The following is a 24,472-nucleotide window of genomic DNA, read 5'->3' on the forward strand; positions in this document are numbered from 1 at the left end:
CATCTCCATTTATTACAATAAATAAAGGCACAATAGAAATAATCACCACATAATCACCAAATTCTTATTTAACCGAGATTTTTGTCATTTTTTCTTTATTTAACAGAGATTTTTCACGAAATAACCAAAATGATTGATGATGGATAAACTGAAGGACAATTTTATCAATTGTAAATAAATAGGGACTAAAGTGAGGATTATGCCAATAACAGGGATAACGTTGGTTAAAAAGTATTTTCATGCATTTAAGTATCACAATACATGACTGATCTGTTTAGTATTTGTAATTAACATAAATATTCGTAATATATTGTAACTATTTATTGATTTATTTATTTTTTAAAAAGAATAACAACGGGTGATAAATCACGATTATAATATTATCATTCGTTCTTTTGTACAAATAAAACATATGGAAAGGCTAGGTATTTTTACTGCCCAATGATACAGTTATTGCTGCTGGAGGAATGTTTGAATGCATGGTGTTACGTTGTTATGGGTCGCTAAGACTTGGATGGAATTTTGGGTCAATCGGTTTAAACCTAAAGTACATGCAGCACAAGTCAAAAAGCCTGTAGGAGGTCCGCCTTTTTCTTTGCATAAATATTGCATCGCCGCCGCAGTTTTGTAATATCTTTCTTGTTTCAAACCCACTTACGTAGGTGTAAAGGGAAAATGAGTGGAGGTAGGTGGGTGAGCATGCAGTAAGGCTTAGTTAGCTGAAGAAACCACACCTTAATAAAGTCAACCACCCTCAAAGACACCGACTGACCTAACCATGATTAGGCATATCATATTTCACCAAAACAATTTCCGAGTCGCTAAAAGTACATACTCCATGGAGATCACATGCATAAATTTTAAGGAAAACTAATGAAAAAGGTTTGAAAATTCTGAATTTTAATAATAAAGACAAAATAAAGGGTAAAATGAATAGTATCAGGTTTGACATTTTAGTGTAAAAGTGTGGTTTTTTGTTAAAATAAACAGTACTATGTGCTTTTCGTTAAAACTCTCTAAATTTTATGTAATTTGTGATAAGTAATTAGTCGTAAATGTGTTATAACCTGATGTTTAATCAAGATACGTTTGATAATCATTTTCTTTTCAATTTTTCTTGGGGCATTTTGATCCAAGTATAAAGAAATCAGCTACTCACATTAAGTCCAGTTTCATCTTATTTGTTATTATGCCCGTTTTGCCCCGTAGAGTAAAAATGAAAATAAATCTAAATTCCTTTGAATTCTAAAATTTGAAGTTTTAAATGCCTTGAACTATCATGTAACATCCCACATCGCACAAGAAAATGGATCTTGTAAGCCTTATAAGTATATTCCCATCTCTACCTAGCACGAGGCATTTTGGGAGCTCACTGGCTTCGGGTTCCATAATTGTCACATCCTAGCCCAGGCCCCCACCACATCCCGGGCTTGACTCCACGGTAGCACGATATTATTCGCTTTGGGCCCCGAGCATGCCCTCACGGTTTTGTTTCTGGAAACTTACACGAGAACTTCCCAGTGGGTCACCCATCATGTGATTGCTCTCGCACAAACTCACTTAACTTCGGAGTTCCTACGGAATCCGAAAAACCAATGATTTCCCGAAAAGCCTCATGTTAGGTAGAGATGAGAATATACATATAAGGCTTATAGGATCTATTCTCCTGGACGATGTGGGATGTTACAATCCACCCCCCTTAGGGGCTCGACGTCCTCGTCGGCACACTTTTGACCAGGGATTGGCTCTGATACCAAATTGTCACATCTCGGCTCGGGCCCCCACCACATCCCGAGCTTGACTCCACCGTAGCACGATATTGTCCACTTTGGGCCCCGACCATGCCCTCGCGGTTTTGTTTCTGGGAACTCACACGAGAACTTCCCAGTGGGTCACTCATCATGAGATTGCTCTCGCGCGAACTCACTTAACTTCGGAGTTCCTACAGAACCTGAAGCCAGTGAGCTTCCAAAAGGCATTGTGCTAGGTAGAGATGAGAATATACATATAAGGCTTACAAGATCCATTCCCTTGAGTGATGTGGAATGTTACAACCCACTTTCAAATCAAAAACATTTTTAAAAACTCATATACAACAAATATTATAAGTTCATAAAGATAAACCAAAACATTGTGAGAGGTGGATAAAAAAAAGTTACGATGTTGATAATATTAATTAATTTGTAATAGAGGTAGATTATAAAGAACAAAAAACATGCGGGGTAAACTATGAACAAAAACTTATGGTATAGTTAGATAGGAAAAAAGTATTGTTTACCTCTAGATACATTGTATTTCTTTACACCTACTCTATAGGAAGACAAATACTTCACACTTACAGAGCAGATATCTACTTGCTATATACCCAAATTATTTTCTATCTCTACCTATTTTAACATTCATCTACGTAATACATAGGTATATAAACAAAGTAAGTAAGGTGTATTCGGAATAACGTTTTTACTTATAAAAAGAAAAGTTCATATAAACAAACAAAAAACTGAGGAAGACATTAACCGTGACTCAGTGAGGGCCTACAATTATATATACACATGAACATCCACCATTAGTAGAAAAAAACCTATTTGCGTGACCAAACTTTATGCGACAAAAGCAAACTTGTCACGCAAAACAGGTTAGTGTGACAAATAAACAATTTCGTTGGAAATAATTTAATGGGACAAACAAATTGTGCAACGTAATATTTTGTCACGTAAAATGACTTTGCGCGACAAAAAAACCCTTTATTGCACAAAGTTTCGCAAAAAAACGTGCGAATGCTTGTATTTTGGCGCCAAAATCCGATACGGCGTGTGTCACTTTGCACGACAAATATTTTGTCGCGTAAACACACATTTACTAGACTGCCAGTTGTTTAGTCAAAATGTTGAACGCGGTATTTACTCCATGATTTTGCGCGACGAAAGTTTCGTGCAAAGAAGCCATATTTCCTTTAAATTGACAGTTTCGCTCAATCTCAACACAATTCAATCTGAAAACTCTTTACTTTCACCGAATAGTTATTTCAATTTTTGTTTATTTTTTCGTACGCGATGATAGACTCTGGTGGTCCTTCATCAAAGAGAGTTCAAGGCGAAGGTTCTGAGAAAGGTAATACACACTAAATTTTGTTGGTTATGTAAATTAATTAAATATTTAAGTAGACTAATATAAGTTTTTATTTTGTTGGTAGATAAGAGAAAGAAGAGAGCGGCAACATGTGTTCAATACACTTCTTCTGCTAAGAACCGTTACCGAATCACTTACGTAGAATTAGTAGGATATGAGAAGTCGGATATGGTTAACAAGTTTAGGGCTGACGTCGGGGTATTGGTGTGTGAAAGATGCAGAGTGAATTGGGAGTCTTGGAGAGACGTCCCCGAGGAGATAAAGACGGTAATGATCGATGCATTAGCAGTACGTGTAAATTATTAATTAGTTAAATAATAATTTAGTTATTTAGATAAAATAGAATTGTGATATGTATAATTTATTTATTTTGCATATCAGCCTAATTGGGACATTGACAAAAGTAATGCAAATCTGATGAAGTGCATCGACGTTGTGTTTAAGTATCGTTTCCGTGAGTTGAATTTTGATGTTGAACGTGACGCAGGGCGACACAGAGTGGCTGGACCAGTGGATGATTAGAATAGTTTTGATTATTAGTCTATTTATGGTTTATTAAATAATGACACTGAACTATTATTAATTAGGAAGAATAAATTTATATGGACTGCATTTATTTTGTTTTGTCTCGAGAAAAATTTCCAAAATACTATAATATTGACATTAGTATTTTGAGAAACTGTTGTCGAGACGGAATAAAATAGATATTTTCAATCGTCGCGCAAAAACACTGTAAAATGGTCGGTTAGCGTTTAAGTCGTCGTATTTACTACGTATTTACCGCTTAATAACGCGACGAAGGTTTGGTCGTGCAAAACCTTGTGGAATGAAACTTTGTCACTCAAAGCCATGGCTAGTGGCGTTGAAGTCGTGTCATTTATTGCGTATTTATTTCATACTTTGCGCAACGAACAGTTCGTCGCGTAAAGTGTTACGTGTTCTTTATAAGCACATATTGTGTTATAGTTTTTTTCACATTATTTTGTAACATGATGACAGATAGTAAGGACAGTAGGAGAGTGGCGGTTCGGGCTCGAATGGAGTAAAGAAACCGGCAGTAGAGCATGCCCCTTGGGCCCAGGATATGACGCAATATGTGGAGTTTGCTTGTGCAATTGGTGTAGCAATGCGGAACAGTTGTTTTACTGCTGAGTGGCGTTCTTGAAAATATGTGCCTGAGGATGTGAAGAAGGCGGTGATGGATCAATTATTCGTAAGTGTGACAAATGTTGAAAATAATTAATTTTGTGAAATTGTTTGTTATATGTTGTAATTAATTATTTGCATATATGTGAAACAGTGTAACTATACTCTTGATGATACCAATGAAGAGTTGATGAAGTTGATGGAGGAGGCGTTGAAGATGGGTTACAAGTAGTGGCGTTATGATGTGGAACGGAATGGAGGACGAGCAGAGCAATAGTTTTAAATTTATGTTTTTGAGGACAATATTTAATTTTAAGGTTTTCTTATAGGTTATGTATTTGGACTTAATTAGGCTTTAATTCATGTTTTGTTGTTTAAATAATTCAATGGGTTAATTTAATTTATTTAAGTTTTGAATTATTTTTAGAATAAATATTATAATTGAATATTTGTTTGTAATTATGAAGTTTATGTAAATATAGATACTAAAGATCTATGTTTACGTAAACTTCATAATTACAATCATTTACATATTCGTTTTTCGCTATAAATTTTGGGCCACAAAATCTTAGTTGCATAGAATTTATGCAATGATCTCTCATAAACACGCTTGTGCGACAAACATTTCGTCGCACAAAGGGTGTAAAAAAGCGATTAAGTTTACCGTCATATTTCGAATTTATATGTTTTGCGCGACAAATGGTTCTTTGCTTAAGGTGGTAAAAAAACGGGTATATTTGGCGCATATTTCAAACCTATATGTCTTGCATGACGGCTTGTTCATCGTGCAAATTCTTCATCTTTATTATCAGATTCCTCAGGTGCAGAGGCAAAAACTGCAAATTTTGCAGTTGCTACCTTTGCCATCCTTCTTCACTGCTGTATTCAGTCAGTATTTCCGTTATATATTTCATAATTTTGTTCTGAATTCAAACTAATGCCATTAAATTTGTTGTGCATAGGGTTGGTGTGCAAGATTATCGCTCGGTGAACAACAAAATTAGAGGTATATTGTTTGGTTTTTTAATTAAGAGTTATTTGAATTTACAACAAATTAGATGTGAATTGTTAATGAGGGTTGTTAATTAGAGGTGTATTGTTAGTATTTGGTTTTTGGATGAAAACTAACTCCATACTTGTATTTTTAATAAAAACTTAGTCTCCCGTTCGATGATTAGTTAGATTTCGCTCATGGATGTGAAAGCATGATTGCGGTCTAGTTGATTCTTGAATTGTTCCATTATTTGGATAGTTTGGGAATGCCCAGTTATGGGGCGTAGTTTACGGTTAAAGGATTAGGTTTCGATTGTGGGAATTTCGGTCACATCTCTTTACGTTCTTCGAGTGCCGGATATGTATTTTGATATCTATGCCGGCCACTTGAAAAACTGTAAGGAGATGCTACTGGAATTTTACCACGTCGAAATCTAATCTGATTGAACAGTAAATTGAGTCATATAACTGTGCATTCTCGAATGGGATTAAGGCCTTAACCGGAGGTATAAGGTGACAATATCTCGTTGGAGTTGGGTATTGATTGCAATTTTATTGTGCTTGCAGAAATTATGGACAGACAGTGGATACATAATCTGAACAAATGTGCACCTGAGTACTTGGATGGAATAAATGAGTTTATTGAGTTTGCATCAAGACACAACACGGGGGCAACTAGAATCCGGTGTCCGTGTAGGAGGTGTAACAACTCCTTAAAGGAGACTTTTGAAAATGTTAGATTCCACTTACTAAGAAATGGGATGAAAGACACATATACAACTTGGAATCACCATATGGAACAATTAGACTATGATTCGTCGTCAAACATGACACAAATGGAAAATGTTGAACGTAATGTGGATCCTAATGAATAGGTTATGAATATTATAAATGGAACTTTTCCATTTCCCTTGATTAATACAAATGAGTGAGGGGATGATGGTGTGTCTGAATCGATGGACAGTGAAGCTTTCGAATAATATGAAAAACTGTTAAAAAGTACGAACCAAGAATTATATCTAGGATGCGAAGACTATTCCATGCTCACGGCCATTGTGGAGTTGATGCATGGCAAAATAAAGTATCGAATTTACAACCAGTGCTTAGATTATTTTTTGGGGGTTATCAAGAGAATGCTGCCAAAGGACAATAGTTTGCTGAAAATTCATAAAAGTGTGCAAAAGGTGTTAAATGGTCTGGGATTTGGATATGAAAAAATTCAAGCTTGCAAAAATAATTGTATATTGTTTTATAAAGAGAATAAAATGTTAGACAATTGCCTGGTATGTAACGAGTCGAGGTTTAAAATGACATCGCAGAATAGACCGACGAAGATTCCACAAAAAGCTATGCTTTATTTACCACTAAAGTCGAGGTTGCAACGATTGTATATATTGACACATACTGCAAGTGACATGAGATGGCATAAGGAAAGTCTGGTGGATGATGACGTGATGAGGCATCCTACAGATGGAGAGGCATGGAAAGATTTCGATCCTATGTACCTCGATTTTGTGGCTGAGGCTCGTAACGTTAGGTTGAGACTTGCCACTAATGGATTCAATCCTTTTGGGGTTCTAAACCAATACCACATCACTTGTCCGATATTTGTTTTTCCTTATAATTTTCTGCCTTGGAAATGCATGAAGAAAGAATATATGATGAAGACTCTTTTGATCACTAAGGATCCCGGTAAGTTTATTGATGTTTATTTGCGGCCGTTGGTTGATGAGCTAAAAGATTTATGGGATAATGGTGTCCGCACATACGATAAGTCTACTGGGAAGATGTTCAAAATGTGGGCAGCAGTGATGTGGACAGTAAACGATTTTCCGGCTTATGCCATGATTTCCATGGAGAGCACTAAAGGTTATTTTGCATGTCTAGTTTGTAAGGATGATGTCACATCTGGTTGGCACGTCGGAAAAGTTTGCTATCTTGGTCATTAGAGATGGCTGCCTTGGGACCACAAGTGGATGAGAAGGACAAAGAGTTTGATGGCAAAATAAAGCCTCAGCTCAGACTTAGAGAGTGGTCCGGTGACCAAAGTTTAGAATAGCTTAACCGTTTGAATTTCGGTCCTTTTGGGAAAACTGTAACTAGGCCCCGACCAGTAACCCATCTGAATTAGACCCACAAGTCTGTTTTTTTAGCTCCTATACTGGTCCAAGCTAAAACTGAGACATAACCTTAATGTTATGCATGTTTAGAAAAATGTGTTTGACACATTGGTGGGCACAATTTTAGATATTAAGGGCAAAATGAAAGACACTGTCAAAGCTTGTCTCAATCTGGAGCGAAACGGAATACGACCCCGTTTATGGATGAATAAGGACGACGACACAACAAAAAGGTTCCTTGCGTTTTTTTCACTTTAACCAAAAGACAAAAGAATTTTTAAAGTTTCTATCTTTAGTCAAGTTTCTAGATGGGTATTTTTCAAATATTGGCCGTTGTGTGAACGTTGACGGCGGAACACTTTCAGGGTTAAAGAGTCATGATTGCCATGTCATTCTACAACGCCTACTTCTGGTTGGTATTTGTCACCTATTGCGTGATGATGTCGTGAAGCCAATCATATTGTTGTCCATATTTTTTTCCTAATTGACTACAAGGTCGTTGGAAAAATCAAACATTAATCAGTTGCACCACGACATTGTTCAAGTCCTCTGCAAGTTCGAACAAATATTTCCTCCAACTTTCTTCACAAGTATGATCCACGTTATGGTTCACTTGCCGGAAGAGGCATTGCTTGCTGGACCAGTTAACTATCGATGGATGTACCCAATAGAAAGGTATAAACTCGTTATTCAAATGTTTATTCGTCGTCATACAACATTTTTATCTAATTTATTTTGTAACAGTGTTTGTATTTTTCTAGGCTTCTTGGCGATCTAAAAAAAGGTATATGAAATAAGGCCAAGCCCAAAGGATCCATTATAGAGGCTTGGGTGGTAAAAGTCCTTTACATTTTGTGGAATGTATGTAAAAGATGTTTAGATGACATTTAATCGTACTTAGCGCAATAATGACGAGGGTGTGCGAAAAGAGAAATTTTCTATTTTTGCCCAAGTCGCATGACCTTTTGGTGAGCCTGTTCGAGGGGAGACATTTAACAAAAAGGACATGGAGGCTGCACATTAGTTCATACTAAAAAATTATGACGAGACAATGATTTACCTAGATGAGCATGAACAAATGATGAAGTGCGATTATCCTTCACATCTATATGCGAAGAGGCACAGTGAATTCTTTTCTCGGTGGTTTCTTGAATATGTAGGTTTTTTGTGTTTGTATTAACATGTTGTATTAATTTCATCAATATATTCGAAGTGGCTAAAACAAGTTGTGATTTTTGGCTACCGTGTTAGGTAAATTAGTTAAAAGCATCCAATTCACCCGCTTACATTGAAGAGTTATATATCTTGGCATTCGATCTTATTTGGGTAGAATTGTACTCCGGTTACCATGTTAATGGCGTCAATTTTTTGGGGGTTGAGCGTGATGACAAGTTGTGTACGCAAAACAGTGGTGTCCATGTCCCGAGTGGTGGGGAAAGTACAGACATTGAGTTTTATGGCAAACTATCCAGTGTCATACAAGTGTTGTACAAAGACTGTTGCCAAGTTATCGTTTTTAAATGCCGATGGTTTGATACAAACCCACATAGGCAGGGAAGTGTGAAGAGGGATCATGGCTTACTCTTAGTTAACACTACTAGAACTTGGTACGATGACGACCCTTACATTTTGGCAAGTGTGGGAAAATAGGTTTTTTATGTAGATGACCTTAAGGCCCGAAGAGGTTGGAAAGTTTTTCAAAGGATTGAGCATAGGAATGTGTATGCTATACCGGACCAAGATCCTAGTTCCGATGGGGACGACATCAACGTCGCGGACCAACGTCTTGAGTTTTTGATTGAAATTAGTGGGAAAATAGTACGGGATAATAATCTTGTCCAAGAACCATTTCAGATACCAAGCATTGCTGGTATCGAAATACTGTTTTACTCAATTTCAATTGACCTCAGTGATCTTCCCCGATATGATCCACCATAGGATGCGAACGACGACGGTGATGTACTTATCGATGAGGAGGAATAGGACACTAAAGATGATGATACTGATGATAGTGAAACTTACTATAGTTCGAACGAGGATTAATTAATATAATTTTGAATTGTTTTGTAAATTAAATGCAATTGTATTTATCATAAAATAATTTTAGTGAAATATATGTAAATTTATGTATTTATTTATGTCGTGTTTACCAAAAAAATTCCTTTTTTTTATTTTTTATTTTAAATTTACACGCTTGCACGATGAAATATATAAATTCGTTGCGTAATTTTTTTAATATTTCACGGGGACACCATGTTGGGTCCTATAAATTCAATTTTTTAGGAAAAATTTTGAATTTTTAAAAATTATTACACATTCTTCCGCGACGAATACCAAGAAATCATTGCGCAAAGCCTATTTGCGCAACGAATTTTCATGTTTTGTCACTCAATTTCTAATATTTGGCGCGCCGTTAAATTTTGTCTTGAAAAATTTAAATTTCCACAAAAATGCAAAAAATGTGTGACGACTTTAGGGTTTGCGCGAAAAACTGTGTGTCACACAAGGGTGTTCGTTTTAATTTTTTTAGACAACCCTCATCCTTTCCCCTAACTTTCTTCTTTCTCTCTCCCCCGTGCACTCCCTCTCTCTGCCACTCTCTCCCTCTTTTAGTTGCACTTTCCTTCCCTCCCAGCCACCGTCCTCCTCTATCCCACCCACCCACCCCCTCTCTCACCTGCTATCTCCCTCACTCAGGTATCTTGCTTCTTTTTTATTTATTTATTTTATTTATCTTTTTAATTTTTTTTAATTTCATTTTAATTAACCATTTAGGCTTATGGATTAGGGTTTTCCGAATAGAATTTCGATTTAGGGATTAGGGTTTGCCAATTAGGATTTCAATTTGGGGATTAGGGTTCGACATTAGAGTTTCCTGATTTGGCGAATTTTATAATTTGGCCTTAATTTGTAATTAGGGGTAGGTTTTAATTAGGGGGAATTTAATTAGAGAATGTAATTTGGGGGATTAGGGTTAGGGGTAGGCAAGGATTAGAATAGGGATAGGGGAATTTTCTAATTTAGGGGAATGGTATATAATTAGGGTTAATTTTATAATTAGGGTTCAATTGAAATTAGGGCTATTTTGTAATTAGGGGTAGTTTTTAATTAGGGGAAATTTAATTAGAAAATGTAAATTGGGGGATTAGGGTTAGGGGTAGGCACGGATTAGATTAGGGATAGGGAAATTTTCTAATTTAGGGGAATGGTATATAATTAGGGTTAATTTTATAATTAGGGCTCAATTGAAATTAGGGCTAATTTGTAATTAGGGGGAGTTTAATTAGAAAATGTAAATTGGGGGATTAGGGTTAGGGGTAGGCACGGATTAGATTAGGGATAGGGAAATTTTCTAATTTAGGGGAATGGTGTATAATTAGGGTTAATTTTATAATTAGGGGTAATTTGTAATTAGGGGGAATTTAATTAGAGAATATAATTTGGGGGATTAGGGTTAGGGGTGGGCATGGATTAGATTAGGGATAGGGGAATTTTCTAATTAGAAAACTAGATTTTAATCCCTAAATAAGATGAAGTTTAGAAAAATGTCTTATACAAGATTAAAAATTAATTTTAGTCCCTAGACTCTATTTAATGTCAGCATATGTATTCAATGTTTCTTTTTTTATTTATAATTTTATGAAAATATTATAAATTTTAAGTCTCATTATGGTAGGCATCTTATATAAGAAAATATTTTCATAGGGTGTAATGGGGTAGCTTTTAATTAGGGGGAATTTAATTAGAGAATACAATTTGGGGGATTAGGGTTAGGGGTAGGCACTGATTAGATTAGGGATAGGGGAATTTTCTAATTTTGGGGAAGTTGTATAATTTACTTATAGTTATATAATTAAAATTACATTTAGTTTAATTTTCTAAATTATAGTTATATAATCAAATTAAGGTTAGGGATGGTTTTTAGTGGCCGGATTAGGTTAGGGTTCTAGGAGATTAGGTTACGGTTGTATTGGATTAATTTAAATTTGTACATTCATGCTATATATTTTTGTAATTACATATTTAGTTTTAAATTTTTTTGCCTATAATAGTTAAATTTTAAATTTTGTTTCTCTTTAAATTTTTTAAATATCTCGCCTTATATCTACCTGAAGGGTTGCGAGTAGTGGGTCCCTTGCACCTCCTCCACCACCTTTTACTGTGAGGAGCGCTCTAGCGACAGTGGACCCTCCCATAGCTGCGTCAGGAGGACCCGACATGGCACATATGCTTGCATCATGATGTCTTTGGTGGCGTTTGCCTAGTGCACGTCGTACTCACCGGCGTGCCCGGATTCTTGACACAGCATCTGCATTTGCATCCGATGCCACCCGTCCAGATAAAATAACAAAATCCATTTAATTTAGCTAATCCAAATGCAGTTATTTGCTATTTTAACAAAAAAACTGGAGAAGAAAAATCTAAACGTAGCTAAATGACTAGTTAAATATATTTACAAAACTTGATTTTTATCTTTAAAAAATGCGTTTTAGATATTTCGTCCCTTAAGAAATTGTTCACAATGTTGCCCCCTATGTGTTTTATTGTTTATTATGGTTTGCAGGTTTTGGGAATTTGTATAAATATAGGGGAGGTTCTATCGAAATTTTGGTAAATTTTTAACTTAATGTTTGACGTTTGTTTTGTTGTTTTGTAGCTAAGAAAAACACTCGGGGACCTTGCCAACAATTGAAGACGAGGCAGGTCACCCAAGTGACAAACGATCGTATCACGATAAGATATGACGAGAGGCATCGAGCTGCACCTATAGCAGAGCAGCATAGTGCATTGGCCCACGACGTGGGACATGTCGTGGAAATCATGGCCCAAGATCTCGGCAAAGATGAAGAATCTAGTTCGCAACTGTTTATCGATAAGTTCCTAACTTTTTTTTATTCAATTATATATCAAGTTCATATTTTTATATTATTATTTTTTTTCCTTTTTTCAACTTTGACTTCAATTTTAATTTTGGTTTTTTTTTTTAATTTTAATTTAATACTCAGTAAATTGTAGACAAACTACAATTTTGACGACATAAACGAGTCGATGGACATCTACGTGGACATGTTGTTTTACAAGCGGTACAAGCAGTGGAAGAACGACCTCCACAAACATTATGAGTTGTTTGATGATCCGGAGGTCACTCTAGAGGAGGGTTGCTCGCTGAAGTTGGAGGATCGGCCAAACAAGTGGGTGTGGCTTTGTGGCCATTTTCAAGACCCCGCATATATGGTACGTTTTTTTATATGTATTACTTATTTAATTATAATTGTTTTAAAAATTATTCCTACTTTGGGTTACGCATTTGTTTCATTATCTTTAAATATTACACTAATCAGTTTATTTTATGTTAACAAAAGAAGGTGAAAGTGAACAAGATCAATTGGGAGAAGAAAACTCTTTTTCACTATTCTGGTTCGAGACCCTTTTCCTATATGATGGAGGTGCGACAACAGGTAATGAGATATTAATATTTGCATTTCCAATTTCTTACAAATATTCAATTTATTTTCTGCAGTCTTTATGTTTTTTTGTTGCTTTTATTCCAGGGGGGGGTTCTAAATTCCCCGAGATAGGCGTCTTTAAGGACGTTTATGTTCGGCCCTTGGATGAACTTACCGAGCAGCTGCAGATAAGTACTTCTTTTCAATTTCCTATTTTACCCTTCCAAAAATTAAAAAAATAATATAATATTAATTCTTATCAATCCATTTTTGTCTTATTGTCATAGTCGACGATGGTGGAGAGGACCTAGAATGTCTTTCAGGAGTTTGCCTCCCAGCTTCCCCCAAGCACTCTTATCGAGTCTGTGCCTCTACCTGAGGATGCGCGGTTTTAGATCTTGACTGAGACCTTGGATGCGACCCTCAGGTGGAGGTATTGTCTGTGAATGGGGTATGCTCGTCAGCGCGCTATTGGGGCCTTATCATTATCGCAACCACAGGGCCCCAGCGTCATTGAACTGATGCATGAATTAGCCAACCTACGAAGTAAGCTCGCATTGATCGTTGAGGCCCTCAGCTCGAACGACATCTGTCTCCCACCCGTCGTTACGGTCCCCTCCACCTCTGAGCCGCATAACTCGTTGACCTCCGAGCCTCGTTCACCAGCCCAACCATCATCCTCCCCAGCATACTAACTCGTAGTCTGACTTCCAACTCGACCTGCGCCACGACTCGTACCCCAACCCGCAAATGACCCCATTTAATGACCAAATAGATTATAGGTTTCTTTTTGGGAATTATTATTGGCACTCCAAATTCCTCATTCTACACTCCAAACTTTCTATATTTAGAAAGAAAAATACACTTGTGAGGAGTGTAAAATGAAAATTTTGAAGTGCCAATAACACTTACCTTCTTTTTTCTTAGTTTTAAACTTTTTACTTGTACTTACATTTTTATTTGATATATAAATGTCATTTTTTTCCTCCATTTATTATAGTTGCAATTTTAATAAAAAAAAAGTAATTATTATTTAAATGAATTATGTAACCAGAACAAAAAAAAGAAAGAAAAAAAGAAAAAGAAAAAAAGAAAAGGAAAACAACTAAATTAACAAAAAAATAAAAAACAAATAAATTATTTAAAATTAATTTAAAAAATTGACACCACGCGACGAACACTTGGTCGCGTAAAGTTTTTTGTGAACTAGTGTCCTATATCAAGTATTCGTCATGCAAACTTACTGGCCACCAGAACCATTGCATTAGGTCATGCGCAACAAACTAATTTCGTTCCCTTCAATTCTGAGCGACAACGTCTCCGTCGTCGCACATTTTCATTCTTATGCGATACAATTTTTGTTCTTGTCGTGCATAGTCAGTTTTCAGGACCCTTGCGTGCAGATTTCTGCACAACGAACTTTTTGTTGCATAAATACCAGTGCGATGCTATGCCGCTTTACGCGACAAATTGCCCTTCGTCGCGAAAAATGTTAAATGTAGTAGTGCGCGGTTACCGCGGCTTCAAAGGCTTTCTTCCTCGCCCTGTGGCTAAATTCTCCAGCATGAACACCCATGGTTATGGCGTTCGAAGACTGGTACTGGAGAGATGATGACGTTAATGATCACGGAATGCAATTATATATAAACAAAAAAAAAAAAAAAAAAAAAAAAAAAATATATATATATATATATATATATATATATATATATATATATATATATATATATATATAAGGAAGAAATGTATATGTAAACTAACGAAATAAGTGTAATCTGATGAATTCACCTCGCAAGAAGTTTCTTGAAAAAATATATGAATAGACAAGAATCATGAGAGTGTGCAATTCGTGGATGAAAAAAGAAGTGATTTTGTGAAGGAGGAGGAAAAAAAAAAAGTGGAAGAAGAAGACCACGCATAAGAGATAATACTGCTTGTACGAGAGTTATGAGGAAGGAGAGATACTGTTGGCTGCTGCATTCACAAAATAGACACTTTGACATTCTGTTGACATGCTGTTCTTTGATATTCGAGTTGTTAATTTCCTCCATCTCTCACTCTCAACTCCGGATCCTCTTTGTAAGGATTTCGGAGATCCGTGAATCTTGTCCGTTCATCGTATATCGTGTGGTCATAAATTATTTTAAATTTAAAATTGAACGCAAACAATATTTGACGAAAACTGACCACACAATGTACGATGAACGGACACGATTTACGAATTTCCTGGATCTTCACAAAGAAGATGCGGAGAGGATCATGTTGGCTCATTCCCAACTCTACATCATCACACGTGCATGAACCGCACTCCAATTCTAGGTCTCAGCAGGTACACACCCATACCCGGCCTCTAAATTCCCGGATCTTGTCAAGTGACCCTAAGACCTGGAGCCAATACCTCCAGTCTCCACATGGCCCCGAGATTCCCATGCATGACTCGGTCTAGAGATGCTGAAACTTAATGCCGAGACCCTAAGGATTGGCGGATCCATACTATAGCAAGGCTGGGAACATGTCCACCCAAACCTCGAAAATATACCCTGTGCCGGATATCGCGCCCTGAGCAGCTGGAGAAGGCATGGTGGTGCGACAGCTACCCATGGCAGCAAACGTCTGCTTGAGCGCAATGAAGAAGAAATCCTTTAACTGTTGTTCCTCAAATTTCTTCTGGTCCTTCAAAATAATTGACAATATCCTTTTGTTTTTATCTAGGTTGCGGATCCGTTTTTCACCTGAAACAGCAATCATTTTTTGGTTCTCTTAAATTTCTCCGCCCCAACTTTTGTTGGCAAACTTGGCAACATAGATGCTATTTCTCTTATAACAAATCACATAAAATAAATTAGTAAATATTCTTTCACATAGAAATATTAAAATAGATAAAACTAATGTAATAACAACAAAATACTTATCTTTTGTGGCAAATATATCGATCTACAATCGTACTTGGCTAGAACAAAATTTTAGGTTGAGGTGTGTAAGTTCATTGTCCGTAAGGGTGGATTTCGCCTCTTGGAGACAGTGTCTTAGCGTAGTAGGTTAGGATGCCGTACTTTCTAGGTTACAAAAACCTGTGATTCTAGTAAATGTACACTCGCAATACTTGGGTCAAGTGAACAGGTCAATTCTTTCCTTAATTGACAGATAAGTGGTGAAAATTATAACAGCATTTGAAAGAATACAAGAGATTAAGTGAGGAGAGGACGGTGAGATTCTTTTCAACTAGGTGGGATTTGTAGGAAAGAAAACATTACTCTCAAGGTTGAAACAATGGAAACTGTATTTTTTTTTTTGTTTTTTGTTTTTTAACAAAAGCTCAATTAGAACATTAGGATATCATAAAATATTGCTTTAGCAATCCCATATGGGCGAACGTAAATGAGATAACGGCTATAAAACTGATTTTCATCTCTTTACTATGCAATAATTAAGGAATAAGCTAATTGAATGGGGAAAACGTTAGATTATATTAATGACCAATTAATGGGTTAATAAAGATGACATCTTCAAAGTGTCTAATAAATATAAACCATAAATTTAATTTGGAATTTCAAATTTTAATTCAAATATTTAGAAGTAAGCATGTAAATATGATACAAGCAAAACCCGTTGATAATAGCTTTTTATAGAAGGAATCTAATAGACATTACCTAACTTATAAGGAGCAAGAAATAGGCAACCATATCATGTACAAATATATGAAACTAGTGTAGAAGAAGCAACAATTAGATTTAGTACAAGCAATTATATAATATGGAAGATGATGAAAGTGAAATTTAAAGTATTTTGAGAGTATACGTATGGCTTTTTTTATAATATAAATATTAATTTAGTTGAGCAAAAATTTAATCACATTGTAGACAAACTCATAAAAGATAGTGATAATTTAGATGAGAACAATATTTAGAAAAATATAAGACATGATTCAGGACTACACAAGATCTCCAATGAAGAAATGAAAAAGCTAATTCTAGATATAGGAGTAGAACGTATTTTAGGAGCAAAATAATGCAAGAATTTATTAGAATTAAAAATTGAATGAAATCCAGCAGAAGAAAGTTGAAAATCATGAGTAAATAATAATCCATGATATATTGCCAGAACATACCAACAATTTTTAAGACAACTAGGTGAGCAGTATATGAGCAAAGAGGAGTAGATTACATGGATGAAAATGTCGTAAGACGACCTCGAATAAGTAGGATACCATACTTAAGAGGAATAGAACAAATTAATATAGTAGATAATATAGATCCACAAGACTCGGAAAAAACAATAGAGAGAATGGGAAAAGGTTGTGCACATTCGGCGTAAAAGTTAGATTTTAATCTTTCACAAAGTATGTTAGATTCTTTTGAACATACTTGAGATGACTTAGTTTTTTATTATTTTCAAGTATGAAAAGTTTAATGTCCAAAACAACATCAGGTAGGTAAAACAAATATTAATACAGATGATTTTGTTACTTTAATTGAACAAAAAATTTTAGAACATAATTGTGGTAGTAAAAATCCGCCGTCTTCAATCTTGACGAATTTATACCTACAAAATAATCAACACATTTGATCAAAGACCAAAGCCTCACGAGCCCACAAGGTGAGCGGGGTTTGACGAATGAATCTCCGATGTCTACGTTAGTTCCTCTGAAGAGAGTGAGTGTTTAGGGCATGTATGCATAGCAAAAGCTTATCAAATTCTGGTGAAAAAAGGGTATTTATAGAGAGGGTGGTCGGCCTTAGGGCTGGATTTTTCGTGAGAATATTCTCAAGATATTGTGCAAATAATATCTTGGGATAATGGTGAAAATATCACAGATTAAATGTGAATGAGATTAATGTATTAAAGATGAGATTTCATAATTAATCCTACCTTTAATGCCTTTGACTTTTTTTTGCCACGAGGATGAGAGCTTTAAGTAGTCATAGTTAGCTACTAGAACTTCCAGGGATGCTGAGCTGTGCGAGGGGACGCTTGAGAGATCTACCCATTTATTGAGGGCAATCTTATCTTTCTTGAGTAAAAAGTCCATGTGCTGCCTTGTGAGTTTTGGGATTATTTTTGGGCCCACAATAATATGTTAGATGGTTTAAGTGAATAAGAACAAATAAGAACTATTAAGAATTTAGAACAATTACAAATTTATGATTTACCGTACGTAGCTAATTACACTTTTGATTTTTTTAGATATTTAAGGTGAACTAATAGAATTAATAATATTAATTTATTAGATACTTATATGACAAAGATAAAACGACCAATAGGTGAATTTTTTTTGGAATGACTAGCAAAAGCATCCAAAAGGAAATTAAATTACAATAGACGTAGAATTCAGCATGTATATTGTCACATCCCGGCCCGGACCCCCACCACTTACCGGGCTTGACTCCACCGTAGCACGATATTGTGCTCTTTGGGCCCCGACCATGCCCTAATGGTTTTGTTTCTGGGAACTCACACGAGAACTTCCCAGTGGGTCATCCATCATGGGATTGCTCTCGAGTGAACTCGCTTAACTTCGAAGTTCCTACGAAACCCAAAGCCAGTGAGCTCCCAAAAGGCCTCGTGCTAGTAGAGATGGGAATATAAATATAAGGCTTACATGATTCATTCCCCTAGGCGATGTGGGATGTTACAATTCACCTCTCTTAGGGGCTTGACGTCCTCGTCGGCACACTTCAGGCCAGAGATTGGCTCTGATACCAAATTGTCACATCTCGGCTGGGGCTCCCACCACATCTCGGGCTTGACTCCACTGTAGCACGATATTGTCCGCTTTGGGCCCCGACCATGCCCTGATGGTTTTGTTTCAAGGAACTCACACGAGAACTTCTCAGTGGGTCACCCATCATGGGATTGCTTTCGCATGAACTCACTTAACTTCGGAGTTCCTACGAAACTTGAAGCCAGTGAGGCTCCAAAAGGCCTCGTGCTAGGTAGAGATAGGAATATACATATAAGGCTTACAAGATCCATTCCCCTGGGCGATGTGGGATGTTACATATATGATATACTTAGACAAAAATATAGTCAAATAGAAGCAAAAGACATATTGGGAAACAATTTTATATGAGTTGTAAAAATATAGATTTACCACAACAATATGGTTGTCATTAAAAAAAAAAAGCATAAGAAAATATATAAGAAGAAATATAAGTCATATATACCTCATAAGCAAAATAAGAATTTCAATATAGGACCTACTATAACATTTAGAAAATGTAAATATATACCCAAACACTTTAGAAAAAGAAGTGATAGACCTTGAATTAGAGAACATAAAACACCCAAAGATAAAAGTAAATGTAAGTGTTATTTATGTGGAGAAATATGACATATTAGACCTAAGTGTCCAAAATTAGGAGAAAAATCAATAGAAAAAAAACACATTTAATGAAGTTATCACTACTACAGTAGTAGGTTTAGATGGTGGATATTAGAGAAATCCTGTCGGTTATATTTGACATAAAATCTTGGCAGATATTTAATGGCAGATATCAAAAAAATCATGTCGGTTATAACCGATAGTATTTTTGAATCTTTTTTTTTATAAATATTTTTGACAGATTTTGGCAATTTTTAAGTTAATGGTGGGGGTTATAATCGATAGAAATTGACTATTTTATTATTTTGCTTTCTGGCGGTTATTATTTTAGTATTTTGTCAGTTATAACCAACAGAAATGAAAATTTTATTATTTTAAAATGTTATATTGATTAAAAATAAATAAATAAACACATATTTTAAAATTTTTTTTTTCACTCATGACCCTAAAGTCTAATGAACTCAATTCTCACGAGCCATAAATTTTCTAAGAGAATAATAACAACATACTACAATCTGAAGTTCTATCACTTTTGTAATAAGGATTATACTCCCTCACAGGCAAGCAACAAGATACAAAGAAATTTAAACAATTTTTTTTAATGGATCACAAAGCACAATGTCTGGCACATAAACACACATGAACATCTGATGTACTCTATCATGTCTAATTTTATTATTTTAAAATGTTATATTGATTATAAATAAATAAATAAACACATGTTTTAAATATATTTTTTTCACTCATGGCCCTGTCAGATATAACCAACACAAACAAATCAAAATTTTGGACGGGTGCTAGAATAATCTCTGAATGTTTTTCTTTTTTTGCGATTTTTTACACATGCTATCTTGGAGTATATACAAATATATTTGACGGTTGGATCATTGAAACTAGTTTCGTAGAATGCATATCCTATCAAATTGATAGATTTAACAAACACTTAAGAGTTAATGTTATACTTCCATCAAGTATAAAATAAGATTTATCCACTAGTGTAAATATTTTAAATTGAAGATCGAATTCATTCATTGCATTCTTATAGGGTCGAGGAGTGTATCTGTAAAAAATCATCAAAATCAGAGCTAAAATAACCGTTAAATTGTGATTTTTCGTTTATAACCCTCGAAAACTTTTGTTCCATTACCTAATTTTTGAATGTTTGTTTTTTGTGATTTTTTACGTATGCGATCTCGGAGTGTGTTGACGGTTGGATCGTTGAAAAACGTTTCGTAGAATGTGTATCGCATCAAAACGGTAGATTAAACAAACACTTAGAGTTAATGTCATACTTCCCCGTCAAGTATAAAATAATGTTTTGTGGTATCCAATAATGTAAGTATTTTAAATTGAAGATCAAATTCGTTCAATGCATTCTTACAGGGTCGAGTAGTGTAGCTATAAAAAATCATCAAAATCGGAGCTAAAATAATCGTTAAATTGTGATTTTTCGTTTATAACCCTCGAAAACTTTTGTTCTGTTACCGAATCTCTGAATGTTTGTTTGTTGTGATTTTTTACGTATGTGACCTCAGAGTGTGTACAAACAAGTTTGACGGTTGGATCATTGCAAAAATGTTTCGTAGAATGCGTATCGCATCAAAACGGTAAATTAAACAAACACTTAGAGTTAATGTTATACTTCACCATCAAGTATAAAATAAGATTTTGTGGTATCCAAAAGTGTAAATATTTTAAATTGAAGATCGAATTCATTCAATGCATCCTTATCGGGTCGAGGAGTGTAGCTGTAAAAAAATCATCAAAATCGGAGCTAAAATTACCGTTAAATTGTGATTTTTTGTTTATAATCGTCGAAAACTTTTGTTCTATTACCTAATCTATGAATGTTTGTTTTTTGTGATTTTTTACGTATGTGATCTCGGAGTGTGTATAAACAAGTTTGACTGTTAGATCGTTGAAAAAGTTTCGTAGAATGTGTATTGTGTCAAAACGGTAGATTAAATAAACACTTAAGAGTTAATGTTATACTTCCATTAAGTATAAAATAAGATTTGTGGTATCCACTAGTGTAAATATTCTAAATTGAAGATCAAATTTATTCATTACATTCTTATAGGGTCAAGGAGTGTAGCTATAAAAAATCATCAAAATCAGAGCTAAAATAACCGTTAAATTGTGATTTTTCGTTTATAACCATCGCAAACTTTTGTTCCGTTACATAATCTTTGATGTTTGTTTTTTTACGATTTTTTACGTATGCAATCTCGAAGTGTGTACAAGTAAGTTTGACTGTTTGATCGTTGAAAAAAGTTTCGTAGAATGGATATTGCGTTAAAACGGTAGATTAAACAAACACTTAGAGTTAATATTATACTTCCATTAAGTATAAAATAAGATTTTGTGGTATCCACTAGTGTAAATATTTTAAATTGAAGATCGAATTCGTTCATTGCATTCTTATAGGGTCGAGGAATGTAGCTGTAAAAAAATTGTCAAAACCGGAGCTAAAATAATCGTTAAATTGTGATTTTTCGTTTATAATCTTCGAAAACTTTTGTTCCATTACTAATCTCTGAATTTTTTTTTTTTGGTGCAATCTTGTAGTATCTACAAACAAGTTTGACTGTTAGATCATGGACATTAGTTTCGTAGAATGCATATCTCAGTTAAATTTGCCTAAATTTTGAAGTGGGAAAAGTAATTTGTGCTAAATTTTTATTTATGTTTTTCAAGTATTGGTTAGACAATATTTAGTTTGTGTGATGACATTTTCATTGTACAATTATCCTTTTGTTTCTTTATCGCATATTTTCCATGGGTTATTATCAATTAAACCAAAAAGTTATTTATTTAATTTTTTAAAACATATTCTATTTAAATTCATATTATTTATTTATTAAACCAAACAATTATTATTTTATTTTTTTTAAATTGTAACAATTTTTTTTGGGGGGGGGGGGGGGAGGGAATTTAAAATTTTGGGAGGGAATTTTTGGGGTATTTTTGTGGCCATTTTTTTTTTCTGTTAGTTATAACCGACAGTAATGAAAATTTTTTGTCAATTTTTATTTAAAAAAATGTTTATGTCGGTTAAAACCGACAGTAATGAAAATTTTTCAAAATAAAACCTATGAAGTAGCAGAAAAAAGAAATGGAAGCTGAGCCATCCGAAAGAAGACTGAGAGCCCCAAACCCTCTCTCCGATTGCACCAACACCATTTCCTCCACCACCACCACCGCCTCCGCTTCTGGTAATTTCTCTGCTCCACTGTCAAATTCTCCGTTTCTCGCCTTGGGTTTGGGTGTGATTTCTGCTTTGTTCTTTTAATTTCAATTTGGGAATCTAGGGTTTCTGGATTTTTCTAGAAGAACATGAGGTTGCTTGGAATTTGTCCGTTTCAATCCTTAATTATACCTTAAATATATTGATATTAGTTGAAATGTGGTTCTTTGTGTTTGCATTTGAGTGCGTATTTTGAATGCTTTGTTTGAATACGTGAATTGAACTTGATGCTATGCTTCAATAGTGGGAACTTTAACGAAGTACTGTTCAATTTCATCAGATGGTTAGTTCATGGTGGTCGCAAAACCTGCAAATTTTGTGCATATATATAACACAAAGGCAGATTACAAAGTGCGGCAAGAGATTGATTTCTTTGGGGAGATATCCGGTGTATCAATGAGTCTCGATGATGAGTCTCTGTATATAGGAATTTGGGACCGAACCATCTGGAGAGAAAAACCTGCAAGATGAGGAAGTAATCTTATCTCTTGGTTTCGCTGGTTTTAGGGTTGATTTTTGTTTCTGTTTTCCTTTGTTTTTGTCCATTGTATGAGAGGTTTTGTTTCCTAGTGGTTTATATTTTTTTTTTATTAATAAATTTTCTGTTGGTTTTATCCGACAGAGAATGTTCTTATTTATTCATTATTAATAAATTCTTTGTCGGTTATATTCGACACAAGTTCTGTCGGTTTTAGAGTATTTTCTATCGGTTTATCCGACAAAGAATATTCTTATTTATTCATTATTAATATATTCTCTATCGGTTATATTCGACACAATTTCTGTCAGTTTTAGAGTATTTTCTGTCGGAAAATTCATTTCTTGACGGTGGCAATTCTGTTGCTTATTATATCTACTACTGCATCCATTTTCTGTCGGATTTTGCTTAAAATCCTACAGTAATATACGTTTCTTGTCGGTTGTCATAGCGACACTAATAAAATTAGTAGTGTATTTAAATTAGATGAAGATGAAGATATTCAATCAATATATAGTTAGATGATTTGGGTGATAATGAGAGTATTTATAGTATAAAGAGTATTAATATGAAGGTTCATATTCAAATTATTATAATAATTTAGATAATGCCTTAGAAGAGTACATTGTGCATTCATAGAAGATGAGCACAAAAAAGAAATTAAATATATTATTAGCCTGAAAATGTCATAAATATAGTAAGATAGTTGCAGATATATATTATAATACATATTCAATATTATGTAAATCTTGTTATAATGATAAGGTTATAAAAAATCCAGCATAATCACTTTAGAGTACTGAAATATTAGGAAATAACGTTCTTAGTATAGAGAAACAACAAAATAGTTCATTAATTACAATAACTTGTGAAGTACAACTAGCAAAGCATTATAAAATACAAAAACCAACAATGATAGATACATGAAGCACAAAGAGTGGCGTAAGAGAAAAATTAGTACCATCACAATATAGGCAAAAATTAGCAAAACCAGTAAAGTTACAAAGTTTGATGATAGACCAGCATATTTAATACATTGCATTAATAATGAGTCTATTAAAATAGAAAAATAACAATTTAATTTACTACTAACATTTATCTCACTAGTATGTTCTTATTTATTTATTTATTTTAGGTTTAAATGTTTTGAAAAGCTTACAATGCTTTTTGTTTATGAATCCGAATATAACATTGTTCAAGATATGTATAACAATAATTGACTAAAGTAATACTCTAGAAGCATAAAAAAAATAAAATAAAATAAAATAAAACCATAAGTATAGAGGAATCTAGTAATCAAGATAATTATTATTTAGAGAATTCAAAATAAAATGATGAGCATAATAATATATAAGAATTATTATGCGCTATTAGGTTCAAGAAATACTATTTGTATGGTTGTCCATTCAACGACCTCAATTACACGAGTTGATGATGTGATGGTGGGTCCAAACATTGCCTTTCAGTTTCCTTAAGCCTCGACCTGTAAGCCAAATTGTGAAGGAAATTGAGCTTTCTCACCTAAGGTCATTGAAACTTTCTCGGCCCAAATAGTATTTCTAGCTGAGAAAACTTTCAAAAATTGCAACC

Source organism: Pyrus communis, chromosome 9 (genome assembly GCF_963583255.1).
Source record: "Pyrus communis chromosome 9, drPyrComm1.1, whole genome shotgun sequence".
NCBI classification, from domain to species: domain Eukaryota; kingdom Viridiplantae; phylum Streptophyta; class Magnoliopsida; order Rosales; family Rosaceae; genus Pyrus; species Pyrus communis.